Source organism: Armigeres subalbatus, chromosome 2 (genome assembly GCF_024139115.2).
Source record: "Armigeres subalbatus isolate Guangzhou_Male chromosome 2, GZ_Asu_2, whole genome shotgun sequence".
Lineage (NCBI taxonomy): Eukaryota > Metazoa > Arthropoda > Insecta > Diptera > Culicidae > Armigeres > Armigeres subalbatus.
In genome coordinates this window covers 213,519,723-213,545,894 of record NC_085140.1, presented here as the reverse complement: position 1 = coordinate 213,545,894, position 26,172 = coordinate 213,519,723, and the positions used below count along the sequence as shown (strand labels likewise).

The 26,172-nt window shown below is 39.1% G+C and overlaps 1 protein-coding gene across 12 annotated transcripts in view; it reads right to left on the bottom strand.

Moving 5' to 3' along the window:
* LOC134211609 (uncharacterized) overlaps positions 1–13,557 on the bottom strand; it is a 36,531-nt gene extending 22,974 nt beyond the window's left edge. For 5 of the 12 annotated variants that reach the window (XM_062688658.1, XM_062688660.1, XM_062688662.1 and 2 more), the window contains exon 1: positions 13,073–13,546. The gene's annotated coding sequence lies outside the window, so the exon portion shown is untranslated. Of the gene's footprint in view, positions 1–12,877 lie in introns of all 12 variants that reach the window. The other 7 variants (XM_062688653.1, XM_062688656.1, XM_062688661.1 and 4 more) reach the window with 6 other exon arrangements.
* Between the last annotated feature and the right edge of the window lie 12,615 nt (positions 13,558–26,172).

Here is a 26,172-nt window from a genome sequence, read left to right as displayed (position 1 = left end):
TTTATCCGTCGTAATGCACTGCAGTTTCGCGATGTATATGCGTTGAAAATACTGTACTGTTCTCTTATCCGCATCCTTCTTGAATACGCCGTCCAAGCATGGGCTCCTTACCAGGAATTACATGCATCTCGAATCGAAAGAGTCCAACGTTCTTTTGTACGTTTCGCGTAAAGTAAATTACCATGGGACGATCCGCTCCATTTGCCCCCTACGAAAACCGATGTCAGCTAATAAAGCTTGAGACCTTACGCCAACTCGGATAGACTGCCCAGATCTTCTACGTCAGGCGAAATTCTATGTTCCAGCACGTCGTTCCCGCCTACGTCCCCTATTTTATACAAATCGGCTTCGCAGTATGTTTGGACAAAATCACCCGTTGGAAAAATGTTTTATTATGCTCAACGATGTACCCACGTTTGATTTCAATATCAATAGATACCGCTTTATAAATAGCATAAGGCGATAACAAGAGTTATATAGGAATATCAGTCTGTGCAGCTTAAGCTGAAGACGGTGAAAATAAAATAAATTCGGTCCGCGGATTTTCGTCATGCATTTTTACATATGCAATGTTTTCAGGATTTGGGCGAATTAAAAATCCCGGCCCCATTTGAAATGCACGGGGACCAAAACCCAGCGAAAAATTTTACCGAGCAGTGAGGCTACCTTTAGCACCAGAAAACATAGAATTAGCTAGCCACAATCGATTTTAAGAAACAAATGGGGCAAAACAGCCACTTCCAGTCATGATTTAAGGCCGGAATTAACAATCGTATTTTCTTTCAAATTAGCATCAGAAAACATAGAAATAGTTATTTGCAATCGATTTTAAATGGAAAGGAAATAAACGGGGTAAAACGGCCACTTCCAGTCATGATCCAAGGCCGTAATCATTTAATTTAATTGATTTTATTCAATTAAAAATAAAGAAAAAAACACGGATGGAACACTGCTGCGGAATTTGTTCTATTTTGCTCCAAATTCAGACTAGAATAGTGGTCAAAAATTTGGAATGAAACTGAATCACTACAGATTTCACTCTTAGTTATTTTTCTAGATTTTTGTTATCGATGAAAAAAATCACAAATGTGCTCAAGTCATGCATGTTTATAACAGCGAAACCCGTTTTTCGAAATGTCTAACCAGGATGGTTAGCCCTGGTCTCCCGTACTCCCTAACAAATCCGTCAAGTCAGGTCTCTCTTAGTTCTATTGTTTGATTTTGGAAATATTTTGTTCGGTTTTGCGGGAAGTTCTACGAAATTTCATAAGAGTTTTCCAAAATTCATTTGGATTTTCAGATTCTTTTTGTTTTTCCCTCGGAAATTTTTCGAATTTTCCGCCAGAAATTCATTGAATTATCCAATCGAAAATTTTCGGAATTTCTACAGAAAATTCTTAGGAACTTCAGCATGAAAATGAAATTTTTTGCCGACAAAGATAGAAACACTTCTCCCTTCGTGTGGTTTATCGTGGTCCTTTGTTTATACTGCCCTCCTCTTTCGTTGTTTGTGGATGGCACCAATTATAAAATGTAACTCTAAAAACCCTAAACTGCAAAACTCATTGGTGCCTTTGAATGCAGATAACAAAAAATAGCAATAGATGAATAAATCGTGCAACATCTGCCATATGCAAGCATGTAGTAACATAAACTCAGTATTTGTGTTTGGAGGATAATTGCCAAAAATGTAAAAATCATGCAAAGTTTTCGCGTATCCATATCTCACTAATCTCCATGCACATTCAAATTCATGAAGTAACTGAAGGCTTTGAACGCTTCAAACACCCATATTTGCTAGTTGGCCACAGAACAGTCAGCATTGAACGCAAAGCCTCGAATTTCGGAGGGAGTAAGTCACAAAGAGATGACTGGACGGTAGCTTCACGCCACGAGAGCGAGAAGAACCGGAACCAACTTCCGCCGATCGGAACAGTTGATTTGTTACGCTTTGTGGTTTTCCACCTTTTCCACACTCCGGTGCGGTGCGGTTTCGGCAAAAGAATGCGTGGTGGCTCTAAATAGAATATAATTATATCATTTCGAGGTAAGCGCTCTCTGGTTGGGCTTTGGTCAGTGCAGCAGCTGTAATAGTGATATGAATTTAGATCTGACGGCCGGGGCATGATTCGATGATTCTGGAAACAGCCCGTGGCACGTATTTTTTGCAGATTGATGCTTCTCTCTCTCTGTCTCTCTTGTCTATCTGTACGTGATTTGTTGAAGGGGACAAATGGTGATTTATCGCTGATTGAGGTCAAAAGCGCTCAGATATCGTGCCAGACTAAAAGTATGATTATGTTGTGGAGTAGCCACCTCACATAACATTTTGTTCTGTGTTGGGTGTCATTTGAATCGCGTTTTGTGGTTTGTCTAAATAAATTTGTCTATGAATAATTAGTACGGGAGTTGTAGAATAGCGTGTTTGTCATGGTGTATTACATTATAATAACTTCATTACCATTATTTTCTATTAAATAAACGCGTTGGTGGTTTTAGGTACCGTAATAGGGAAGTGTTCACGTGGGAAAATATTGGAGTTATGTTATGGAGTTTTTATTTTTCATTTGAATGGCTTTTTATTCGTCTCACTGTAGATATGCCAGATAGGATGGCAGGATTGAAAAGCGGGATAAAATAATTTTATTGAATCAGTGGTTATCAGTATAACAATCCGAAACTTCGATACATTGAACAAATAAAATTATATTTATGTGGTGATGTTTTCGGGAAATTATCAAAGGAAATATAAACTATCATGGTGAACAATCGTTACGATTAATCATAAATTGATCCTCTGAAAGAACCAGAAGCTACGAAAAACTGGTAAAAATAGTCTACTTCGTCAAAAACAAGAGTGACTTCTCGTAGGTGAATCATTTCTAATTATGCAGGGAAAATGAAACCCCCATTTAAGGCTTTATGTGGCCCCAAGAACTAAGAAATTAAATGATTTAGAATTCATCCAGGCAGTCCTAATGTGGATGTGAGAAATGAAGGCAGCAGCCGTCCTCTAGACCTCTAGACCGTGAAAAAAAAATCTATTCCCCGAAAAGAGAAAATAGTTTATGATTTCTGAAATCCAGTGTGTTTTCATGTTATGAAAATAAACCATGAATTTAGTGTATGATTTCATGATCTGTTGTTATGTAATGTATAAAAACGTTACGATTGGGTTGTTAAGGCTCGATGTCCACGTAGCGTCAATTCAACGCAGAGTGCACGTGGCGTCAAAAAGACGCAGGTGTGCACCGGGAAAAAGCGGTAATGCAGCGTCACCACGCCGATGCACACCAGCGTTATTTTAACGCTGCGTGCACGTGGCGTTGAAAAACCGCTACGTGGGCATCGGCCCTAAGATGGAAAAATTTAAAAAATGGTTCAACATGAGGATCGAATCCACTGTGTGAGAGCCCTACGCGATGCTTCTTGGCCGTCCTTACTTCTTAAAAACGAAGTGTAACTGGTTATTCATTTTATTGACTGATGAGCATTGTACACTACATGAATAAAGCTCCTGAAATCTTGATTTTTGTTCATGGTCTCACGCATTGGCATTATTTCGTTCATGATCAAAGAAATGGATTTGTTTCCGTGTACGATTCAGTGGAAATAATTAAGCAGTGGCAGATGATGGCTGAACACGGTTTTCCGGCGTAACTGGTGTATGGCTCGAAATCTAGTAATAGTGCTTTCGAATTTGGTGTTCTAACCTAACTGCCGTAATGTAAAAAAGTGACCTATTCAAAAATGACTGCGTTGAAACTGGAATATCTCAGAGCTTCTGAAGAAGAAATTCTCCAAAAATACTAATGTTAGGGTATTCCACAACTCTTGTATAACGAGTTCCTAGAATTCCTGAAGAAGATTTTCTTTAAATTAAAATTCTTTAAATAAAATATCTGGGGGAAATTTCCAGAGAGTTTTAGAAAAATGGAATACCTCGGTTGATGAAGGCGGGGGCGATTGCGCTGCAGTTCTTTAGATTTTTTGATGGTATAATTCCCCATAATTCCTGGATGACACGGCAAATGCTGGGTAAAGCGTATCATTGGTACTTCGCGTACCTGAAGAGACCTGAGGGAATAAAATCCAGCTTTTTAATCTAGGCATAAAGACGATAAGGGGATGCTGTGAACTTACTTCTTATCAACATCAGAGTAGCCTTGAAACTTGAATTTGTTTCTGTATGTGTCAAAAAATTTCACATTTTCGACAGCGGTATGTTTTCAAATTAAATAATAAATTCTATATTCTAGGTTCTAAACTCTATACATATATAAAGAATTGCAATGGGCTTGGGACCAGGTTTTGTGCTGGTAGGATCGCAGGGATCCGCAATTTAACGGTTTCTGTTGGATTAGAAGAATGGTGAATCAATGCATGCCAACAAAATTTCACCACATAATCCAGAAAATATGGGAGGATGAAAAACTGCCTGCCGGCCTCATATGCCCAATCTATAAGAAAAAGCACAGACTAGAGTGTGCCAATTACAGAGGGATCACCCTTCTGCGCGCGGCGTACAAAATCCTGTCGCGTATCCTGTTTAACAGACTAAGACCGCTTGAGGAGAACTTCGTCGGCGAATACCAGGCAGGGTTTAGTGAGGGCCGATCAACGTTGGATCAGATGTTTAGCCTGTGGATGATTCTTGATAAATTTCGGGAGTACAACTTGAAGACTCACCATCTGTTCATTGATTTCAAAGCAGTGTACGATTCAGTAAAAAAATGAGCTGTGGCAGATAATGTCCGAACATGGTTTTCCGGCGAAACTGATTAGACTGATACGTGCAACGCTGGATGGCTCGAAATCAAGTATTCGGATTGCAGACGAAGTGTCAACCTCGTTTGTGACCTTAGACGGATTGAAGCAGGGTGATGCTCTTTCGAATTTATTGTTCAACATTGCACTCGAGAACGCTATTAGGAGATCTGGCGTGCAGAGGAACGACACTATCATCACACAGTCGCATATGCTTCTGGGCTTTGCGGACTACATTGACTTTATTAGAATCGATCGCAGAGCAGTAGTGGAGGGTTTTGTTGAACGAGACATGCTGTAAAGTGCTGTCTACAAAACTCCGAATCTAGAAAAACTAGAAAATAGTGTGTAGCGCAGACGCATGAATCATGAGCTGTATCAAGTGTACAATGAAGAAAATATTGTGAATCGTATAAAATACGGCAGATTTCATTGGGCTGGTCGCTTAGTGCAAATGTCGGAAGAAAGTATAGCGAAAACAATATTCAACAGAGAACCAGATAGAGGCCAGCGACAAAAATAAACCTCTTATCTGTTCTAGAAATAATCACCCCTTTTCAGGAATTCATGTGATCCAAATATTGTGGCAGTGAATCCGCAATTTAACGGTTTCTGTTGGATTGGTAGAATGGTGAATCAATGCATGCCAACAAAATTTCAAAGCAGCATGAATAACATGTTTTATTAAATATATCGTTGGAAACTAGCTTCAACGGTAACGAATAATAACAATTACTACATTTTCCTAATATAATTTATTACGGAGTACAAATGTTTTCAATGCTTGTTTCGTAGCCAATGATCAACATGCATTGTTCTAAAATTAAATAAATACAAATAAAAGAATAAACGCGGAATTAAGTTGGTAGCATCGACAGTGAGCATCTGCTCAAATAGATGGTTTAATGGGGTGTAACTGAGACTGTGTAACTTTACCGGAATTAAACCTTAATTAAAATGTTATGAAAACTCATGTGAATATGTACATTATGTGGAAGATAATGATTTGAAAAATGTATTGGAGGTAACTACTTTCCCTTCGATCGGACTCGAACCCACGAACCTCAGTCCAAGCCGGGTGGTTTAATCCCCGGAATATAAGCAATTAACTTTGATTGAACTTAATTAAAATTTAAAGTAAAGGGAACAGCGACAGTGACGGTAGAATTTGACGGAAAATATTTGGCATTACAGTTAAATCGCGCCGTTACGTTCTGTTCCACTACGTAGAGGGCTTAGCTCTTACTCTCGGAAACATACCACCAGCATCGTGTAATTCGACGCCCTGTTACCGGCATCATTCAGACCTAATTCGAAATAAAATCGTTGTGGAATCGCCGTCGAACTAGTCGACATCTCACAATATCTGTAGCATACCGCCTGGCGCCCTTCTATTAGTTCCATCGTGGTACTCCTGTTGAACCCGGCTACCCCGCTATACTACATCGCCCGCACATCGTGTAATAAATTATAAAGGTAAAGTTCCAGTGAATTTTTCTTAGGGTTGTCTCCATTCGGAACTCCCCACACTCACACGCCGTGGAATCCGGGATAAAAACACCTTCTGCGCCCACCACAGGAGCAGCCGTTGCGTTGGTCAGACCAGCAGCTTGGGGTATAGGTCGGTTTCAGTCTACACAAGAACTCCCGGGGTGACAAGTTACAACATTTCATAACATAGATATTCTATAAAGATTTCCGAATCACGAAAAAACTTTCTAATGCCATTCCCTTATTAAATGTGCAACTTAAATATAGTCTGTAAGCATCCAACTGTCGAAGGAGAAGCTCGGAAATATGTGTAATATAAACCCTAAAAGCATAGTCTAGTGATAAGATGCGCGGCTATAAAGCAAAACCATGCTGAGGGTGGGTGGGTTCGATTCCCGGTGCCGGTCTAGACAATTTACGGATTGGAAATTGTCTCGACCTCTCTGGGCATAAAAGTATCATCGTGTTAGCCTCATAATATACGAATGCAGAAATGGTAACTTATGGCTTAGAAAAAAAATATAGTGAAAGCGCCATGTGTCAAAAGGGTTTATTCAAAGCATTATGGTAATATAGCGTAAAAACCTGGTTAGACACCATTTCGCAGTCCTTCGCCTCTTATCCAGCAACTCCTATCCCTACCTCCTAGTGGAGCTGGCAGGGATACGAGCAACCTTAGGGAAGATCGGGTAACCAACCCCGGTGGAAACTATGGGGGGATTTGCTCCTCTTCGGAGGTGCAAATCTGATCGAACGCCAGTTCTCCATGTTAGGAGTGGCTCACAACAGCGTCCGTTTCCCATGTTAGGGGCAGCTGATAATCGTCCGAGTGCCAGCGAGGGACTCTAAACTAAACTGTGCACATCATGCTGCATCGTGTCAGCATCGAGAAGGCAGCTCCTTCAACGCTATGTAGGTTGCGCAAGCCTGGTAAGGTAGCCTACCGAAGGTTCTACAGTAACCAAGAAAGGCAAAAGTAGAGCAAACGGATTGATTCAATGGTAACAGACCCTGCAACGAATAAAGGCCAACGATTGGATGGTCGGATCTTGAAACGTGAGAACTTTGAATGAGCCCGCACGTGTTGGGCTCTTGGCTCGAGAGCTGCAGAAGGTCGGCGGTAGCCCAGAACTGGAGAACGTGAATTCCGGGCGGTGGATCCCAGAGTGAACACTTCATCTACTGTAGCGGCGGTGACAGAGCAGAACGAGGAGTTGGCTTCATGGTGATCGGGAAGCAGATGAAGCGTGTTATCCGGTGGAAGCCGATAAGCGACCGCATTTGCGTGTTGAGAATGAAGGGCAAATTCTTCAACTATAGCCTGATCAGCATCTATGCCCCAACGAACGATAAGCCTGATGACATGAAGGATGAGTTCTATGATAGCCTTGATAAGGCCTACGGAGAGTGCCAAACACATGATGTAAAGATTGTCAGCTTAGCACAAGCCGTTTCAAGTTTGCATGCAAATTAGTATGGGGATTTTTTTTTTATTATTATACTGATTATGGCGCTTCCTCATCAAGCGCATGTTAAAAAAAAACTTACATAGCTAAAAGGGATACTCAAGAGCTTCCACTCAGCGAAAACCGCAACTTAATCAATCGTTCCAATAATTAGCAATCGATTTTAATACCTTTTGCGAATCTTTAGTCATGATCTTTAAATTACTTCGAGGGCATCACTGAAACAGGCAGTGCAATATAGTAGTCTGAATTTGTGTGTGCTATCTTTCGCGCTACGAGCAGCAATGTTGCCTGTTTAGAAGTTGCGCAATTTGCTCCAGAAAACTACAGTATAGATTAAATTCGATTACTAATTATTGGAACGATTGATTAAGATCCGGTTTTCGCTGAGTGAAAGCTCTTGAGTGTTCCTATTAGCTATGTAGGTTTTGTTTTAACCTGCGCTTAATGAGGAAGCGTCATAATCAGTATAATGAAAAAATAAATTTCCCCATACTATTTTGCATGCAAACTTGAAACGGCTTGTGCTAAATCAGTTTTAATCCAAATGAGTTCACATTTTCGGAGGACACTCACACTCAGGACACACAGAAAATATATCAACAGCCATCGTTATGCATAACTTCGAAGTTTGATATCATATGGTTTCGTTCGATAGCAAGTTAATCATATTTCCTGAACCTCAGAGCAAGTGTTTCTAAAGTACCAGGAATCTGTAACAGAGTACCCAGTCCTGTAAGATCGAAGATTCATAATAATGTCATTCCTCTTGCTGATTGTTTGATGCTGTTTTTTTAAAAGGCTGATTAACAGGGCCTGACTCCAAACTCCCTAAATATCCGGAGCACCATTCTGCCTAGGAGTCTCTCGCTGGCACTTAGACGCCTCTAACATGAGGGACAGACGCTGTTGTGAGCTGCTCCTAGCATGGAGATCTGACGCTCGATCAGATTTTCACCTTCGGAGAGGAGCAAACCTCCCTTCCCTGTCAGCATTCGACCGTAGTTCTCACCGGGGTTGCTTACCCGATCTGCCCTGAGAGGGCTCGTACCCCGGGCGGCATCACGGAGAGGTAGGGAAAAAAGTAGCTGGGTAAGAGAAAAAAAAAGCGAAATGGGGTCTATTTTATTCCTTAAAGTACGCGAAGTACCAATGGTGTGCATTACCCAGCAGGGCTTCGTAGTCGTCAGTCGTCTAAACGAACGTGCTGTGGAGTGTGAGTTCGATTCCCGCCCTGGTAAGGAGAAAACCTTTCGTAAATCGGAAAATTCTCTACTGGGTGTTGTGTAAATGGCCTGTCCGTTGTTGAAGGCAGGATTCTGCCTTGAATTTGTCACAGCGCCTGGAAGAAGAGGAGTGCGTGGAGTGAAAATCTAGCAGCGGAAGAGACGACTACGTCAGTTCACCGGACGATGACAACCAACCAGCCCCCACCTTAAAAGAAGTTAAGGATGCCATACAATAGCTCAAGAACAACAAAACGGCAGGTGTCAGAACTGAACTCATCAAGATGGGCCCGAAAAAGCTGGCCAATTGTCTGAACAGGCTGAATCTGGGAAACAGAACAGCTACCGGATAAGTGGAAAAAAGCTGGGTCATATGTCCCCAACATAGTGTGAGAATGGTGAGGAGGTCATTTTGTGTATTTACACTAGCATTTGCCTGTACACGCACGAAAATGCGTTCATGAATACGTGAACTAACAAGATCACGGTATATTTTGGTTTGGGGAACAACAGCCACGTTTTCTGGAACGATCTGGAAAACGTGACTGATGTTCTCGAATCCCTGACTCAAATCATGGTGTATTCTTGCTGGTTCACAAATTCAAGAACGCTTTTTTGCGTGTAGTAGTACTTCGTTTCCTTTGCGTCTTTGCATCCTCTTAAAAAACACCTAAATGAAGAATAAAAAAAAAAAGAAATTGCGTCCTCTTGATCGCATGACAACGGCCTACGTCACAAGGGTTGTCTTTAAATTTTCTTCAAGTTCCGATTCTATAGCGTCATCGCGGTGAATATTTAGTCGTGTCTGGGGGTAATCAGCATTTTGTTATCAAAACTATATAGTTGCGATGATGTTCAGGAACAGGATAATTTGGTTCATTGAGAGGCCTTGTGGTTAAGCTGAAATATTGGCGAAAAAATAGTGTGAAAACATAACAGAAGATTTACAATGTTATGAAAACTCATATGTGAATATGTACGTTATGTGGAAGATATTGATTTGGAAAATGTATTGGAGGTAACCACTTTCCCTTCGATGGGACTCGAACCCATGACCCTACAGTACGCTAGACTGGTGCTTTAACCAACTAAGCTACGAAGGACCTCCGTCGGCCTACAACCTAGCGGCTACTGAACGAGCTCGAGATTCCCAAATTGGACGCATAGTCAAATCACTCGCAATCCATTTCTCAAACCAACACTTCCACATGTGTATGGTACACGTCCACATTAGAGGAGCGTGAGTGTACCGCCTTTTTGTTACATCATATATGATGTAACATTTTTATACTGTGTAGGTATGAGAAGACGAGGAGCACAGCGAGCTAGGTGAGCGGACCAAGTACAAATCGATCTGACGCACGTGGGTCGTAACCGTGGATGGAGCGTCAAACCATGTATAGTGGCGTCGAATATTTAAGTATTAATTAAATAAAGAATGAGCCCCCATTGGCCGTGCAGTAAGATGCGCGACTGTAAAGTAAGACCATGCTGAGGGTCCGATTCCTGGTGTCGGTCCAGGCAATTTTCGGTTTGGTTAAAAGTATCATCGTGTTAGCCTCACGATGCACAAATGCAAAAATGGTTATTTGGCTAAGAAACCTCGCAGTTAATTAATAACTGAGACCAGAGGTTCCCAAACTTTTGGATATGCGACCCACCTAGCAGAATCCCATATTGCTTGCGACCCACCAGGTACCAAATGTATTGATTTTGTGAAATTAGATAAAAATGAGTTCGCGTTAGATTGGACAAATCATAATAAATTGCTTTTTACCCCATCATTGTATTTGTCCAAATTTCGTCATTTTTTTTTTAATTGGATGTGGATTGGATTTGGATGGGATTTGAATTGAACTTTGGTTGGATTTGGATTTGAAATTTATTCAGATTGGATTTGAATTGAATTTCGTTTTGATTAGGATTGGATTTGAATTATATTTGGATGGGATTTGAATTAGATTTGGATTGGATTTTAAATTGATTTGGATTTGATTTAGATTGGATTCGAATTGGATTAGGATTGGTTTTGGATTGAGTTTGGGGCTCAGATTTGGATTGTATAGGACCTCTTTCTACTTGCCCGAATATCGTATAACAGAAAAAGGCCGTTGACCTCGTCAGGTTTGTTGGTCTTTAATCATCCAATCATAACTTAGATCCTAATTTAAAATATGGATTAGATTTGTGGGACAAAAAAGTAACAAAATTATGAATTAAGATTTGTCTTTCGCGACCAACCACTAAACAGCCCACGACCCCCCTGGGGTCGCGATCCACAGTTTGGAAACCTCTGACTGAGACCTTAACACTAGGCTGCGAGGCGACAATGTGCCAGTGGGGGATGTAATGTCAGTCAAGAAAAGAAGAATATCGTCATTCCTAGTTTACGTGAGGGGTTTTTTATGCACCTGAACTTTGCGAACGACATCCACCTTGTTTTCCGTTAAAAAGAGATTAGTGCTCTTCAAGCCCATCCCCATTCTCCTTGAGCCATTTTTGGATGACAAATTTGATCAAACATTTCAATTTAAGATATTCGGTAAGTAAAATTTGTGTATATAGTGAGATCTCACTTATTCCGCATTTGCTATCACGGCCGGGACAAGTTTATTCTGAAGAAAAAGAGGGAAACAATCCCTCCCGAGCAGGAGAAATTGGCTCAATAATACCTAATTCTGTTATTTATACTATTCTGTGTTATGAACTAGCCCTGCATAAGAGGTAAAATATCAAAGGAATAATACCAAAAACTAATATGCACAATACTTAAGCCATAACACACTCATTTATTAAATTGAATTTTTATACCAAATGCATAACCAATTCTTATTCGTTTGGTATTGAAATACCTAAGCATGTTATGCCTCAAGTATTCTGCATATAAGTTTTTGGTATTATTTTTTGGTATTTTACCTCTTATGTAAGGCTACTTCATACCAATTTCTGTTATCGAGGTCGTCGCTCCTGCTCAGGCTTCAACCATTAGTTTTCTTATTCGAAAGATACTGCAAGGACGTTATACTAAATACACAGAACGATAGGAAAGATCCATCAATTACGTAATGCAAAAATTGGCCATATTCATCCCCCTCACCCGTATGTCGCACATTTTGTATGAATCATTTAAATTTTTTGTGTGGATTGTCACACTTCGGGTAATCCCCCTCCTCCTCGAAGCGTTACGTAATTTACGGATGCTCCCAACGCAGGAAGCAAGACAAACATAAATTTCGGGTACTTATTCAAAAGGACGTATGTGATTTTGTAAACAAAAAATCAAACGTCGATTTATTCAATCTGATTGCTCTCCCACGCAAACCAACACCACCAACAGGTAGCAGAAGCCTCCCCCTATCTGTCTATGATGATGGTTTGCGTGGGAGGGCTATCAGATCGGACAAATCGACGTTTGAATCTTTGTTTACAAAATCACATACGTCCTTTTGAATAAGTACCCGAGAAATAAAGTTGATTCAATACAAGTTTGGGAGATTAAACAATGAAAAAACTTTATCAACTGCCGTTCAAAATCACAAAACCCCACCCGTCTCAGACCAATGATGTGGATAAAAAAATGCAAAATATTTCGAGATCATGAAAACTGTTGACAATCATATTATTATATAAAATGAATAAATTTTCTGATGGGTCATAGGTGTATCTAAGGGAAAATATTATTTCATAAAAATCAGTATCTCTGAGATACCTGTCGCTTTACGCGAAAGTATACAATTTCCTCTTATATGTCACGGACGGGTATACCAAAATGTTTTATCGGGGGATTTAGAACATTTTTTATATTTTTCAGGATTTTTATTTTTCATAGTTTTTTAATATTTTCATATTTCATATAAAGCCTTTTTTGACCCCCTAAAAATATATTGAAAAATGACCCCCGATAGTACATTTTGTAAATAGACTTACGTGAAAATGGATAACCTATACTTTCGTGTAGAAGGTGCTTCAAGGATATGGATTTCTGGAAATAAGGTCCTTAGACCGAAGACACCACGAGCTCCCCACCAGATTTTGCCGAGTCCGTAATAAGCAAAACTTAGTAGTTGATGTCCTTCAAAGTTCTTCACTGTTTACGAAATTGTCTTTGAAAAGAATACTCACTGTTTTGATAATTTTCACACTTTTGCGGTAAGAACTTTTTCAACTATTTTGGAGCTTCCACCAGCCAATCATTTGCCTTTTCCAAATGTGCTTTATCACTTGACCCCCGAATATTCGCAAATTTAATTTCTCAAACTGCTTTTTAGATGTTACATAATCTTCGTAGAACTTCAACCAGTTTTCAACATATATCACTTATGGAGAAATGCATGACTTTTGTTCACAACCGTTAATAATCAGACACTAGGAATTCCATGAATTGGGTAACACTTGTATGACATAAGATTAGGCGCTGTTCGGTTTGGCTTCCTATTGATTTCCAAACTAATGTAGTTTCACTGTTGCTCTGTTGTGCAATAATCCGTTTTGCGTTTCACCATAACTTCCCAATAGTACCGAATGCGTTCAAGAATTTTGAACCGAACATGCTCGTGTCTGTCCAGTTGGAGTTCTCATGAAGTACTGGATTACTAAATTGACAATATTCTGCCTATAATGCGTTTTTCCATATTTAATTATTTGGCGAAGTGAAAGAGCAAATTTTTCTAGCCATAGAATTAAGCAGAGGTTTTTTGTTGTTAGTCGTGGAACGTTCTGTTGCGTGTACCATATGCGTGGTTTTCACTTCTGTTTGCCTGTGTAACAATCAACTGTCCCCTGCTTGTGTTGGTCAATATTTACCCGTGAGATCTTTCTGGTTGCGATTTCCCTCCCATTCGATTGCTAAGCGTGAGTAGGAGGAAAAACCACGCTTTGTGTGTGTCTCTTTTGATAGGTGATCTCGTCAAATCGGCTCGACAGTATTGCGATCCCAGCGGTTTGGACGGTGTGGGGAAAGTCACTCAAGCGCTTGAACACGGTTGCTTTCATCAGTGCGCCGGCTAATCAACGTTTGCATTTTATCGAGTCAGTGCCATTCTGAAGAACGGAAGTCCCATTGTTATCCGCATCCGGAGAGTTTTTCATGTATGTACATACCAATACCGAGATGAGCTGAGACAAAAAATGCTATATGTGGGGAATATTGTGCTGATGCGACGTTGGAATGTGGAAACTTAGCTTAAAGTTAGGTAAGAGTACACAATTATGAGATATGATTTTATACTTCTTTTTACCTTGCATTTCTATTTAACCACATTGTCTAATATTTTGATAATATTGAATCTTTATATGCATACCTATTCTTTTGTAATTTGTAACATAGTTGTTCCCTATTCTGGGTAGAATGACCCACGTTCAATTTTTAGAATTTTATTGAAAATGGTAATTATAACTCAATGGCAAATTTGTATTGTTTCATTTTTACTTTTCATTAGTTTAAAATTTATTTAGTCTTATTAGTGCACTGATCCATTAAAGTTGATGTTCTGCTATTCAACGATCTTCAAAACATATTAAACAAATCTTTTTAAGCAGTTCAGTTTTAGAAGCATTGCAGATCATTTGATTCATTTTACTACTCTACTTAGTAATAGTTGTTGTCTAATTTGCTAGACTTTTCCTAAAAGCGTTTTAGGAGAGATCGCCAAATGTTGAACGGTTAAAATACATATGTACGGGTGTTCAACAATAAGCAAAGATTTCAGGCGCTCAACATTCGGCGAATTATTTGGAGTGCTTTTTACACCCCTGCCCTCTGCTGTGGATCACAGTCACTGAGAGAAAAAAAGACACGTCACGCGACGGATTCCAGGTGAAAGAACGCACACATCGAGTGACGTCCCATGTAATAATTTAAATAACTATGGGTCGATGGATTTTCTAAATTGTGAGAACATCCAATGCGAATGCCCTCGCGGTTACACTCCCGTGGGCAGCAGATTTTTCCACATACGCTGCACATGAATCAATTATCGAGTGTTGAAGTCAAGTATTGGCGCACACGTGAAGTTTTGACGCCAATGGTGGGTGATCTCGTCATTGGTTTAAGCTTTTCGGCTGTTCCCGGATAACCACATTTGTACACGTTTAGTTCCGACTTATTGTCGTTTGCATGGTTGAAACGAACATAATATTTAGAACGAGGTTGAAGCGTCAATTATTGTAACTATCAGCAGCTAATATATGATTGAAGCGTTCAAATCTATCCGCAAGCTGTGCGATGGAGGAAGTGATGTTCATTTTTTCGCGAACATTTTCCATTTAAACGAGTTTCTAGAACGTGGCAAGTGGAATTGTTAGTGATATGATTAGAGAATAAATGTTTGCTTTGTACTTCAATTTACCACAGATGAGCCTGAACTTGAATGAAACTTTACTAACAGTATTAGTAACCGCGTATAAGGTAATATTTTAAATTATTTCACTAGAGTTATTCTTCAAATAATCAACGGCTGAAATCTTCTCTTGTTGTTGACCACTCCTGCATTCTTCGCGGGTGATCAACTACAAGGAAGAAATGTAACTTATTTATTTATTTTGTCAACCATCGTAGACTAGTACATATAAATATAAATAATTTTTCATTTCTTAATGCTAATATCCATCGATTTGAAATATTTAACATATATCTTCTTATCTATATATATAAAAATGAAATGGTCTGTGTTCGTATCCGCATAACTTGAAAACGGCTGGATGGATTTTCTTCATTCCTTCAGCAACTATGTCGGTTATCGTTTCCGACGGGTTTATATGATATTTCTTCATGCGAAAATCACGGGAAAAGTTAAGAAAATAGTGAAAAACTAAAATTAAGAACCGTATGGAAATTTCGCATGGGTAGTTCACAACGCGCATTTTCGCCTACTATGCAGGACAACGTCTGCCGGGTCATTTTCATTTATTTAGTTAACATCTAAACAGACAACACTGAATCAACAATTTGACGCCACAATGCACGGTTCGAGGCCGCATCTCTCCATCCTCGGATACGCCCCACGCTCGCCAAGTCGTTCTGCAGCTGGTCTGCCCATCTCGCTCGCTGCGCTCCACGTCGTCTCGTACCTGCCGGATCGGAAGCGAACACCATCTTTGCAGGGTTGCTGTCCGGCATTCTTGCAACATGTCCTGCCCATCGTACCCTTCCGGCTTTAGCTACCTTCTGGATACTGGGTTCGCCGTAGAGTTGGGCGAGCTCATGGTTCATTCTTCGCCGCCACACACCGTCTTCTTGCACACCGCCAAAGATGGTCCTAAGCACCCGTCTCTCGAATACTCCGAGTGCTTGCAAGTCCTCCTCGAGCATTGTCCATGTTTCATGTCCGTAGAGGACAACCGGTCTTATTAGCGTCTTGTACATGACACATTTGGTACGATGGCGAATCTTTTTTCTTCTGGAGCCCGTAGTAGGCCCGACTTCCACAGATGATGCGCCTTCGTATTTCACGACTAACGTTGTTGTCAGCCGTTAGCAAGGATCCGAGGTAGACGAATTCCTCGACCACCTCGAAGGTATCCCCGTCTATCGTAACACTGCTTCCCAGGCGGGCCCTGTCGCGCTCGGTTCCGCCCACAAGCATGTACTTTGTCTTTGACGCATTCACCACCAGTCCAACTTTTGTTGCTTCACGTTTCAGGCGGGTGTACAGTTCTGCCACCTTTGCAAATGTTCGGCCGACAATGTCCATGTCATCCGCGAAGCAAATAAATTGACTGGATCTGTTGAAAATCGTACCCCGGCTGTTACACCCGGCTCTCCGCATGACACCTTCTAGCACAATGTTGAACAACAGGCACGAAAGTCCATCACCTTGTCTTAGTCCCCGGCGCGATTCAAACGAACTGGAGTGTTCGCCCGAAATCTTCACACAGTTTTGCACACCATCCACCGTTGCTTTGATCAGTCTGGTAAGCTTCCCAGGGAAGCTGTTCTCGTCCATAATTTTCCATAGCTCTACGACGTCTGCCGGGTCGTCTAGTTCATAATAAAAATTAGCTAGAGATTAAATAGTGCAGATAAACAATGTTATATTTTTGTCTTATGTTTTGGGATCGCGAATTCTATTCTATTAAAATATGTTTTAAGATTCTGCCGAGACATTGTAAAGTCGATAGCTTCGCAGTGTTGATTGTAAATGTCCATTATTCGATTAAAAGGTCCAAACTGTTCAACATTCGACGATTTCCCCTATGCCTTTTCGAGGCTTGCCCAGAAACATGGAGATCGATTTTGGTTGCTAGAACATATAATGAACAAAACGCTCTCCCTGTTTTATGTTCTAGAGTCTAGAACAGGCATTGAAAAAAATCAGATCATGAGTAAAAATCGACTAAATTCATGCCAATTTGATGCTGCGGCCCAATCGCTGATGCTTTTTAGATCGTTGAAATTTGGCGTTCATTGATTCAATGTTTACCGTGGGGCATCGAAATCCGTACACTTAAGCACCTTAGTATATGAAAAAGTCATTAGAAAATAGGAATCGAATGTAAATAAAACGTTTGTCATGTGTTTCACATGCGCATGAAGGCTTCAACTTTTGAAGTGTTTCACATTTACTACATTTACTACTTATTAAAAACTACGAAAAACATGATAAAATAATGAATTAAATCAACTACTCCTGACTCGAAATCCGTCCACCGAGGACGGATTTCGAATCAAAGGATCAAAATCCGTACAGCTATTTCTTAACTAAATATTTAAATTGAAGCAGTCTGATTGACTAAACTACCATTGTAAATAGTTCGATATGCACCTTGAGAAGCGATCCCTTCGATTTGTATTCCGCTCATCTTATGTAATGATTTGCAATTAGCAATTAAAACACAGTTACTTTTGGTGCAATTATGCTCTACCCGAAAACAAAATGGCGGCACAAACTTCGCGTTTGGTGGGTGGAGGTTTGTTTTTGATTTTTGTGATTTTAATTTCAAAGCCTCCTTTCAAATTCAATGCCCTAAAAGCTTACTGTCAAGTATATGAACAGGATAAGATTAATTATTCCTACATTTATTACCTTTCACCTCCTTTTATTTATTGATATCTCATGAGGTGGACGGATTTCGGTGCTGTACGGATTTCGGTCCCGCACGGTAAAGATCTTCACCGCTCACCAATGGGAGAAAGCTGAGCGAGGCAAATCACTTGGTAACCTAACAATGAGTGTTGTTACCACACGCTGTTAGAATTTTTTTTTCAGACATAAGAAAAATTAAGTCCGCTATGAGAATGGAACTCTGATACATTGCATGGGAGGCTTTAATACTTTCTCTCCTCCATCCCAGCAACTTGAAAGCAGAGTGAATAAAGCAGAACACCTGATATGTTTTGGTTTTATTCCAGTAGAACAAGCGTAACACAAATGCTCCAGTCGTAGCTTCCCTAGATACCATTAGGGTAACCGTACCCTTAGTGGAGGTAGCACCAATAGTGGAGGTAGTGGGGATTTAATGAGATTTATCATATTTATACACTTTACGTTGGTTTAAGTTGATGCGCCATGCTTTAAATATCCTGTTAAATGCAACTTATCTTATGATTTCGCTTGGAAAACTATTGAAAACAATGATTTTCCTTAACAAAATTGACTCCCTTGCACCTATAGTGGTGCAACTGTACCAATAGTGGCGAGTCCCATAAGAAACCAATGAATAGCACCACTATAGGAACCAAAATTATTTTTTACCGCCACTAAAGGAACAGTGTACCCATAGTGGTGCAAGCAATATTTGGTAATTGTTGATGTTAAATGACATCTATTTCAGTTTTGTTAGCAAATTTATTAGTTTATCTATTGGCTAAGATATGAAAGTTGTAAATTTTCTATAATTATCAATTTTTAAAATATTTTCTTTTGTGGATCTACTATTACCTCCACTATTGGTACCGTTACCCTACCAAGTTTGGCTTGGTGAACTCTGTTGCTCGTTGTTTACGCAGCAACGATCGCTCATAATCGTTGTTTGGTATCCATCTGAGCAAGGCTGTTCACTCACTGGCATAGGATGCTAAGATTGAATTAGATCAATGCTCGTCCGCTTCACTCACGCTTTCAATCCCTGGTCTGTACCAAGATGAATACACCACTAGGTGTTCCAATCTGCCAAATTCACGATTCAGCCATCTTGGATTTTAGTATGGGAGAGCCAGCCGGTTTGTTTTCGTTTTGCACTGAAAATGAATTTTTCTCCCCCGCCGTCTTCTCTCCCACAAACTTGGCAGGTTGGAGCACCTACTACTGTATTCATCTTGGCCTGGTCTAGAATCAATGGGAATTACATATCAGACAGTTTGAAGTGAATCGGAGCAAATTTGATGGCGGTGACTAACACTAAAAGAAAAAAAAATCGTTGAGCAGTTTATATAAAACGTACATCGATAGGAATTTTAATGTTGATATTCCTCTCGATACCAAAAGTGATATTAATAATGCTCTCATATCTTTGACAAATAAATTAATAAAGCCAGAGGCGTTGTAATTCCTAAATGTGCAATTAAATTCAACTCCATTATTATTGACGTCGATCTTCAGCTACTGATCCGTCTTAATAATGTAGGGCGAAGGCAATACCAAAGAACTCGCGATCCCACGTTGAAAGTTATTTGGCGAAATTTGCAAAATGAAATTAAAAAACGTTTCGCTATTCTGAGAAATACCAACTTTGAGAATAATGTCTCGAAGGTGGATCCCAGTTTAACGAAAATTAACGAAAATTCGTTTAAAAAAACCTCAAAAGCCAATTCTAGCGCTTAAAGAAGGAAATAAAATTTTATTAACAAATGGCGAAAAGGCTCAAAAACTTGCTCAGCAGTTCGAGAGTGCCCATAATTTTAGTCTAGGTCTCACTAGTCCAATTGAGGATCAGGTTACACGGAACTTCGAAGACATTTTCAATCAAGAGAATGGTTTTGACCCTTCGTTGGGAACTAATTTGGAAGAAGTGAGATCTATTACTATACAATTTAAATATTCTATTTCTATAGAAAATTTAAAAATATGAAAGCCTCGGGTGATCATGATATTTTCTACATACTTATCAAAAAACTTTCTGAGAGCACTTTATCCTTTTTGGTTAATTTATTTAACACATGTTTTCAATTGGCATACTTTCCAGATAAATGGAAAAACGCCAAAGTTGTTCCAGTTTTAAGGCCGGACAAAAATCCAGCTGAGGCTTCTAGTTATCGCCCAATCAGTTTACTTTCTTCAATAAGCAAACTGTTTGAAAAGATTATTTTGAATAAAATGATGTTTCATATTAATGACAATTCTATTTTTGCTGATGAGCAATTTGGTTTTCGCCATTGGCATTTAACCACCCATCAGTTTATAAGAGTTACGAATTTAATTCGGTTCAACAAATCTGAAGGATATTCGACTGGAGTTGCTCTTCTTAATATAGAGAAAGCATTTGACAGTGTTTGGCATGAAGGTTTGATTGTAAAATTATTTTATTTTAATTTTCCTCTGAACCAAAATTATTTATCAGATCGCTCACTGCAGGTAAAGTATCAGAATTCTAAATCTGATAGATTACCTGTAAGGGCTGGTGTTCCTCAAGGCAGCATACTGGGGCCCATATTGTATAACATTTTTACTTCTGGCTTACCTGATTTACCACCAGGATGTCAAAAAGGAGATGGTCCTCGGTGTGTTGCTGCAGATCATTCAACCTCAACGAACTAGCATTTTATATGAAGAAATGGTTGACTAAAAAAATAGCGCTGTTGCAATCCCGCGCCACCAGTGAGTGGCGATGCTCAAAATTTATTACAAATTGTGGTGTCAGTTAGTTGTTGGAAAGGCGCATTGGGGAAAGAAAATTTGTTCTTCTTAAGACCAGAATTTTCTGAAAAGAAAGGTTTAATTGCGAAAATGGTCTGTTTCGGTGGCATCGGCTCGGACAGACAGATGCCAAGAGATAATGTTTTGTAATATGAAGAAACTTCGTTTTGAGTCAAATTTCTGTTATTATTCTACGTAACAATACGTAACGCAACTTTCACACTCAGTTTTTATTTCTGCAGCTCAGCAAAAATCCGCACCGCCGTGCGCCAGCAAAACAAAAAACTGATATTCCGGCGAAAATAACGTTTGTTAGCTGATTTTCGGCAAATTATTTGCTGATTTTCAGTAACTTTGACAGAAATCTCGGCAAGAAACATGTTTGCTGGGGCACGGCTGTGCGAATCTCGGTAAAAGTTGAACATTTTGCTGAGATCCCGGTAAAAAAATAAGTATGTAGATAACCAACATCTCATAACCAAATTCAGAATCTTGCGAGAAAATTTCATAGGATTCTTAGAATTTGTCATTATCCAAAATGGCTCGCGCTTGCCGGAAAGCAGCTTTCTTATATCTAATGGAATAATTCCATTAGGCCCTTTCCTTCATTAATCGTTATGAGTGCACATTATATTTACACCCACATCAGATCACAAAGGGGCGGGGCTAACGGGCTTAATTTATTGAACACAAGAAGCTGCTTTCCGGCGCGTGCGAGCCATTTTGATCGGGATTCTGCAAATAGCGGTTCGATAAAATTTGATGCAGCGGAGCGAACACAGCAGCACGCGGGCGTTGGTAGCAATGGCAAAGCTGAAAATTTATTCCAAATGATGGAGGCTTAGCGAAAAATCATCGAGTTGTCGGACAATTTCAACGCGCTTGTTATTCTGCCACTCGAAACGATTAAGTTTTGCGCTTATCTCGGATTGACCTTCTTTTGTATAAAATGCCCAGTCAACATTTTGGTACCTATAACTCTTGATATAGGCTATTATATAAGAACCAACTTAATCGTATATAATGTACAGATTGGCTATATACGTACCAAAGTGGAGGCGATATAGGTACATACGAGTTTTATTTCACGATTTTTCCCGACATCATATGAACAGTATTACGATTAAACATTGAAATATAAAAAAAATCTTACCAGCACCAAGTCTCGAACATGCGATCTTCGGATCTGCAGGCGGATACTCTACCACCGCACCATACTGCACATCTTGAAGTGAATCGGATTTTTGTCCAACATAAACTACACAATTTATATCTTTACAACTGCTTGAAACTTCTACAAGCCATTTGGACTGAAGTGGTTTCGATTGTATTACGATTCACATAGACATTCATTTGCACTGATATGAGATATCGCAAGGAATATAAGTCATTACGAGTTTTTATTCACACATTTACGATTGATTTTCACTACGGTAAAAATTATCGTATACGATGCATTCAATACAACATTTTTCGACAATAATCTGACAAAGTTTGATATGCAGTGCGATTTAGATTTTTGGTGGACGGAAATGCGACTCTATTTGCTGTTTGTTATACGATATGTGGTTTACTGGGTGGTGGCCCGAAAAAAATCGATTTCAATCAATTAATCTTGCCAGAAAATTTCAGTCTGGAGGCTTCTTACCGAAAACTCAAGCACGAAGGGAAATTTCAATCCAAAGTTCCAACAAGCGTTTGGTTGCAGTTAGTTATTGGAAAGGTGCATTGGAGAAATAAAATTGGCCCTCCACAGGACTAGAATTTGCTGAACAGAAAGGGTTGAAAATTCATTTCGAATAGACCTTCTTTGTTATGGCCGGAAAAAATCGATTTAATTTCAAATGAGTAACAGAAACAAAACCAAATAAACTCGCCAGAAAATGTTACTTTCCGCCGACGACAGTCAAATCGATAAATTTTTACACTACCGTGTAAAAAAATCCCATACAAATTCGAAAAATCATAAAACTTTTTTTTCACGGATTTTTGAATTTTGAACTGAAAACTTTTTTTCATACGAAACGCATCCCCCGTGTAAAAAAAATCGGGTGTATTTAAAAAATTAGGAAGAATTTCATCAGATATTTCCTTGGAAAATCATTCGGAAAATTCTTTGAAGATTTTTTCGAAAATCTCTACAAGCATTACTTCGAAAGTTTCCTTATTTGAACCATACGCCATTTCATAAGGAATTCTATCTACACTTGCTACAGGAATTCTCCCGAAATTTTAAGAATAAAATAGTTTCGGATGGAACTCTTAAAAGACTTCCCGAAGGAATTGCTGGAGTAAATGCCGTAGAAATTTCTTAAGGTGAAGCGTTGTGACACTCAAATTGCTATGTGATTGTGTCATAAAAATCATCAACCATGGATTTGTAGTGGTGGAAACTTCCAATGCCAATTCAGTAAGCATACACGTGGGATTCATTTTTTGTTAACATCCGACAACAGTAAACATTGCACGCATTCGGAAGAGTTCAACCTAATTTAGACGCAGTATTAATCAATACAGTCTAAATATGGGATTAACTGATTGAATTTGTCAGAAAAGCATCAGTTTTTCTTTGGTTTAGGTGAATATTTATGAATTATGTTTTCACGATGCTGGTTGTTTATGTTTACATCCTCAACCGTTGTTGCCAGCTGCTCAAACGCACCAATAACAAGATCATTTTTTGCCCCGATTTTTCAATTTTTACAATGCACCCCAAAACAGAATCAATAAGATATTATTATTGCATCAGTACATAATGCGTTAGGAAAAGATTGATTAATTAAATCGATATTTTACATGTTTCTGCTATGATTTCACAATAGTTCATATCGACATCACTGTCTGCTGCTGATCAATGATTGCTTGCATATTGTCTATCCGGAATAAATTTATACCGCTTTTTATACCGAAGTTGGATTTTCTCCAGATAGAGGTAACTTTCCCAACTTCGGAAGTAGTGCGCTGGATTCGCATAAAGATGCGCTAAACAACGCATCAATTAGTTTGACAAATAAAACTTCGGAAGAAAGTTCGGTTCGGAAGTCCCGACTTCCGAATTCTAACTTGGTGCTACGCCGACAATACATACGACGCTACCGATGACGTGCAGAGTGTTGAAACCGGCGACGTCGTTGGCATAGTGCGTTACTGGGAATTTTTTCACTTTGTTCACTTGCTTATATATGTATCTTCCTAAATTAGCGCTATGTGATAATATCATCATACCGCCACATATACTGAACTTAGAACTAAGTCCAGATTTACTTTTTTAGTGAGAAGATGGTCAAGTATGTAGGCAATGCATGAATTAAATTTATCTGTGCATATCGGAGTGGGTGGGGTGCAAGGCCGGATTTAGCCGGAAGGGGGGCCCGGGGCCGACGAAAGGGGGGGGCTCCAAAATGTACAAAAAAGGTTGGTTTTGGTACATAAGATTTGGGGGGCCCGGGGCCACAGCCCCTATATGACGGTTTGGCGTATTATAGTGCTAATGGTTACTTGGGTAATATACAATAACTTGCAAAGGAATTTCTAACACCCGAAGGAGTTCCTAAAAGAATTTCCCAATGAATTTCTTTTTTGGAATCCCTAAGGAGTTCTGAACGAAATTTATATAAAAGTAGTTAAGGTATTTTGACGGATATTTGAAAAAAAAATCAAAGGAATTTCCGAAAAAAATCTCAAAAAACAATTCTCAAAGAATTTCCCAAACAAATTTCCGAATACAACAGGCAAAAAGGTTGAGATAGGTAAAATTTTCTGGAACTTCTAATCAGCATAACTTTGCTTATGCGAAGTAGTCCCTGGATAAATTTGCAGAGGAATTTCCGAAGCAATTACTGCAAAAATATTTTAATAAACAAAGGAATTTCCAAAAGGAACTTGGAAAGGAATTCCCAAAGGAAATGTCTTCAAGAGTTTCATTGCATATTCATTCAGGAATTACTTCACAATTATTGAAATAATTCGTTCGTAAATTTCTATGAAGGAATTTCTGAAGGAAGTGTTTAAGGTGAAAGTGCATCAATGTAAATCCGCGATTTTTGCGACAGTACCGCCGGAACCGGAATCGCGAAAATCTCGACTGGAAGAGATAACACTAGTCAACAGTGTTTTTCTCCCTTCAACCATTCTCAGTATACTTGAAAGATTTTTCTTCGCTGAATTCAGTCATGTATTCAGATTTTTTGTAACACGTCCAGTTTTTGAGAAAAACGGGTTTAAATTCACAAAACTACGTATTCTTATGGGAATTTGGTTTCTCTGTTCTGTAAATCTGGTTTTCGGTTTATAACTTTAAGAAAGAGCTTTGAATTATATAGAAGACATCGTACAAGATCTAAGTAAGTTGTTGAATCTTATTTGACACGTTCATTTGTTGTGAAAAACGGAGTTTATTTCACAAAAGTACGTATTTTCAAAGAAAGTTGGTTTCTCTCCTCTGCAATGCTGAATTTCGGCTCCTCACTTTTAGAATAAAGTTTGAATTTTGTAAAATGGGCCTTGTAGAATGCATGTGGGTTGTTGGATTTCATTTGGCACGTACATTTGTTGTGAAAAACGAAATTTAATTCACAAAAGTACGTCTTTTCATAGAAATTTGTTTTTCTTCTCTGCAAAGCTGAATTTCGGCTCCTCACTTTTAGAATAAAGTTTGAATTTTGTAGAATGGGCCTACAAATGAATGTGGGTTGTTGGTTTTCATTTGGCACGTACATTTGTTGTGAAAAACGGAATTTCGTTCACAAAAGTACGTATTTTCGAAGGAATTTGTTTTTCTCCTCTGCAAAGCTGAATTTCGGCTCCTCACTTTTAGAATAAAGTTTGAATTTTGTAGAATGGACCTTGTAGAATACATGTGGGTTGTTGGATTTCATTTGGCACGTACATTTGTTGTGAAAAACGGAATTTCATTCACAAAAGTTCGTTTTTTCATAGAAATTTGTTTTTCTCCTCTGCAAAGCTGAATTTCGGCTCCTCACTTTTAGAATAAAGTTTGAATTTTGTAGAATGGGCCTTGTAGAATGCATGTGGGTTGTTGGATTTCATTTGGCACGTACATTTGTTGTGAAAAACGGAATTTCATTCACAAAAGTACATCTTTTCATAGAAATTTGATTTCTCTCCTCTGCAAAGCTGAATTTCGGCTCCTAACGTTTAGAATAAAGTCTGAATTTTGTAGAATGGGCCTTGTAGAATTCATGTGGATTGTTGATTTTCATTTGGCACGTACATTTGTTGTGAAAAACGGAATTTCATTCACAAAAGTACGTCTTTTCATAGAAATTTGGTTTCTCTTATAATCCGCGACTTTTAAAACAGCACTGAGCAGCACTGCACTTAAATTCACTATTGGACCATCGAAAACGATACCAGCAAAGAGATTCGGAGATGTACATAAATCGTAAGTATTTTTCTTGAGCGTCAAGG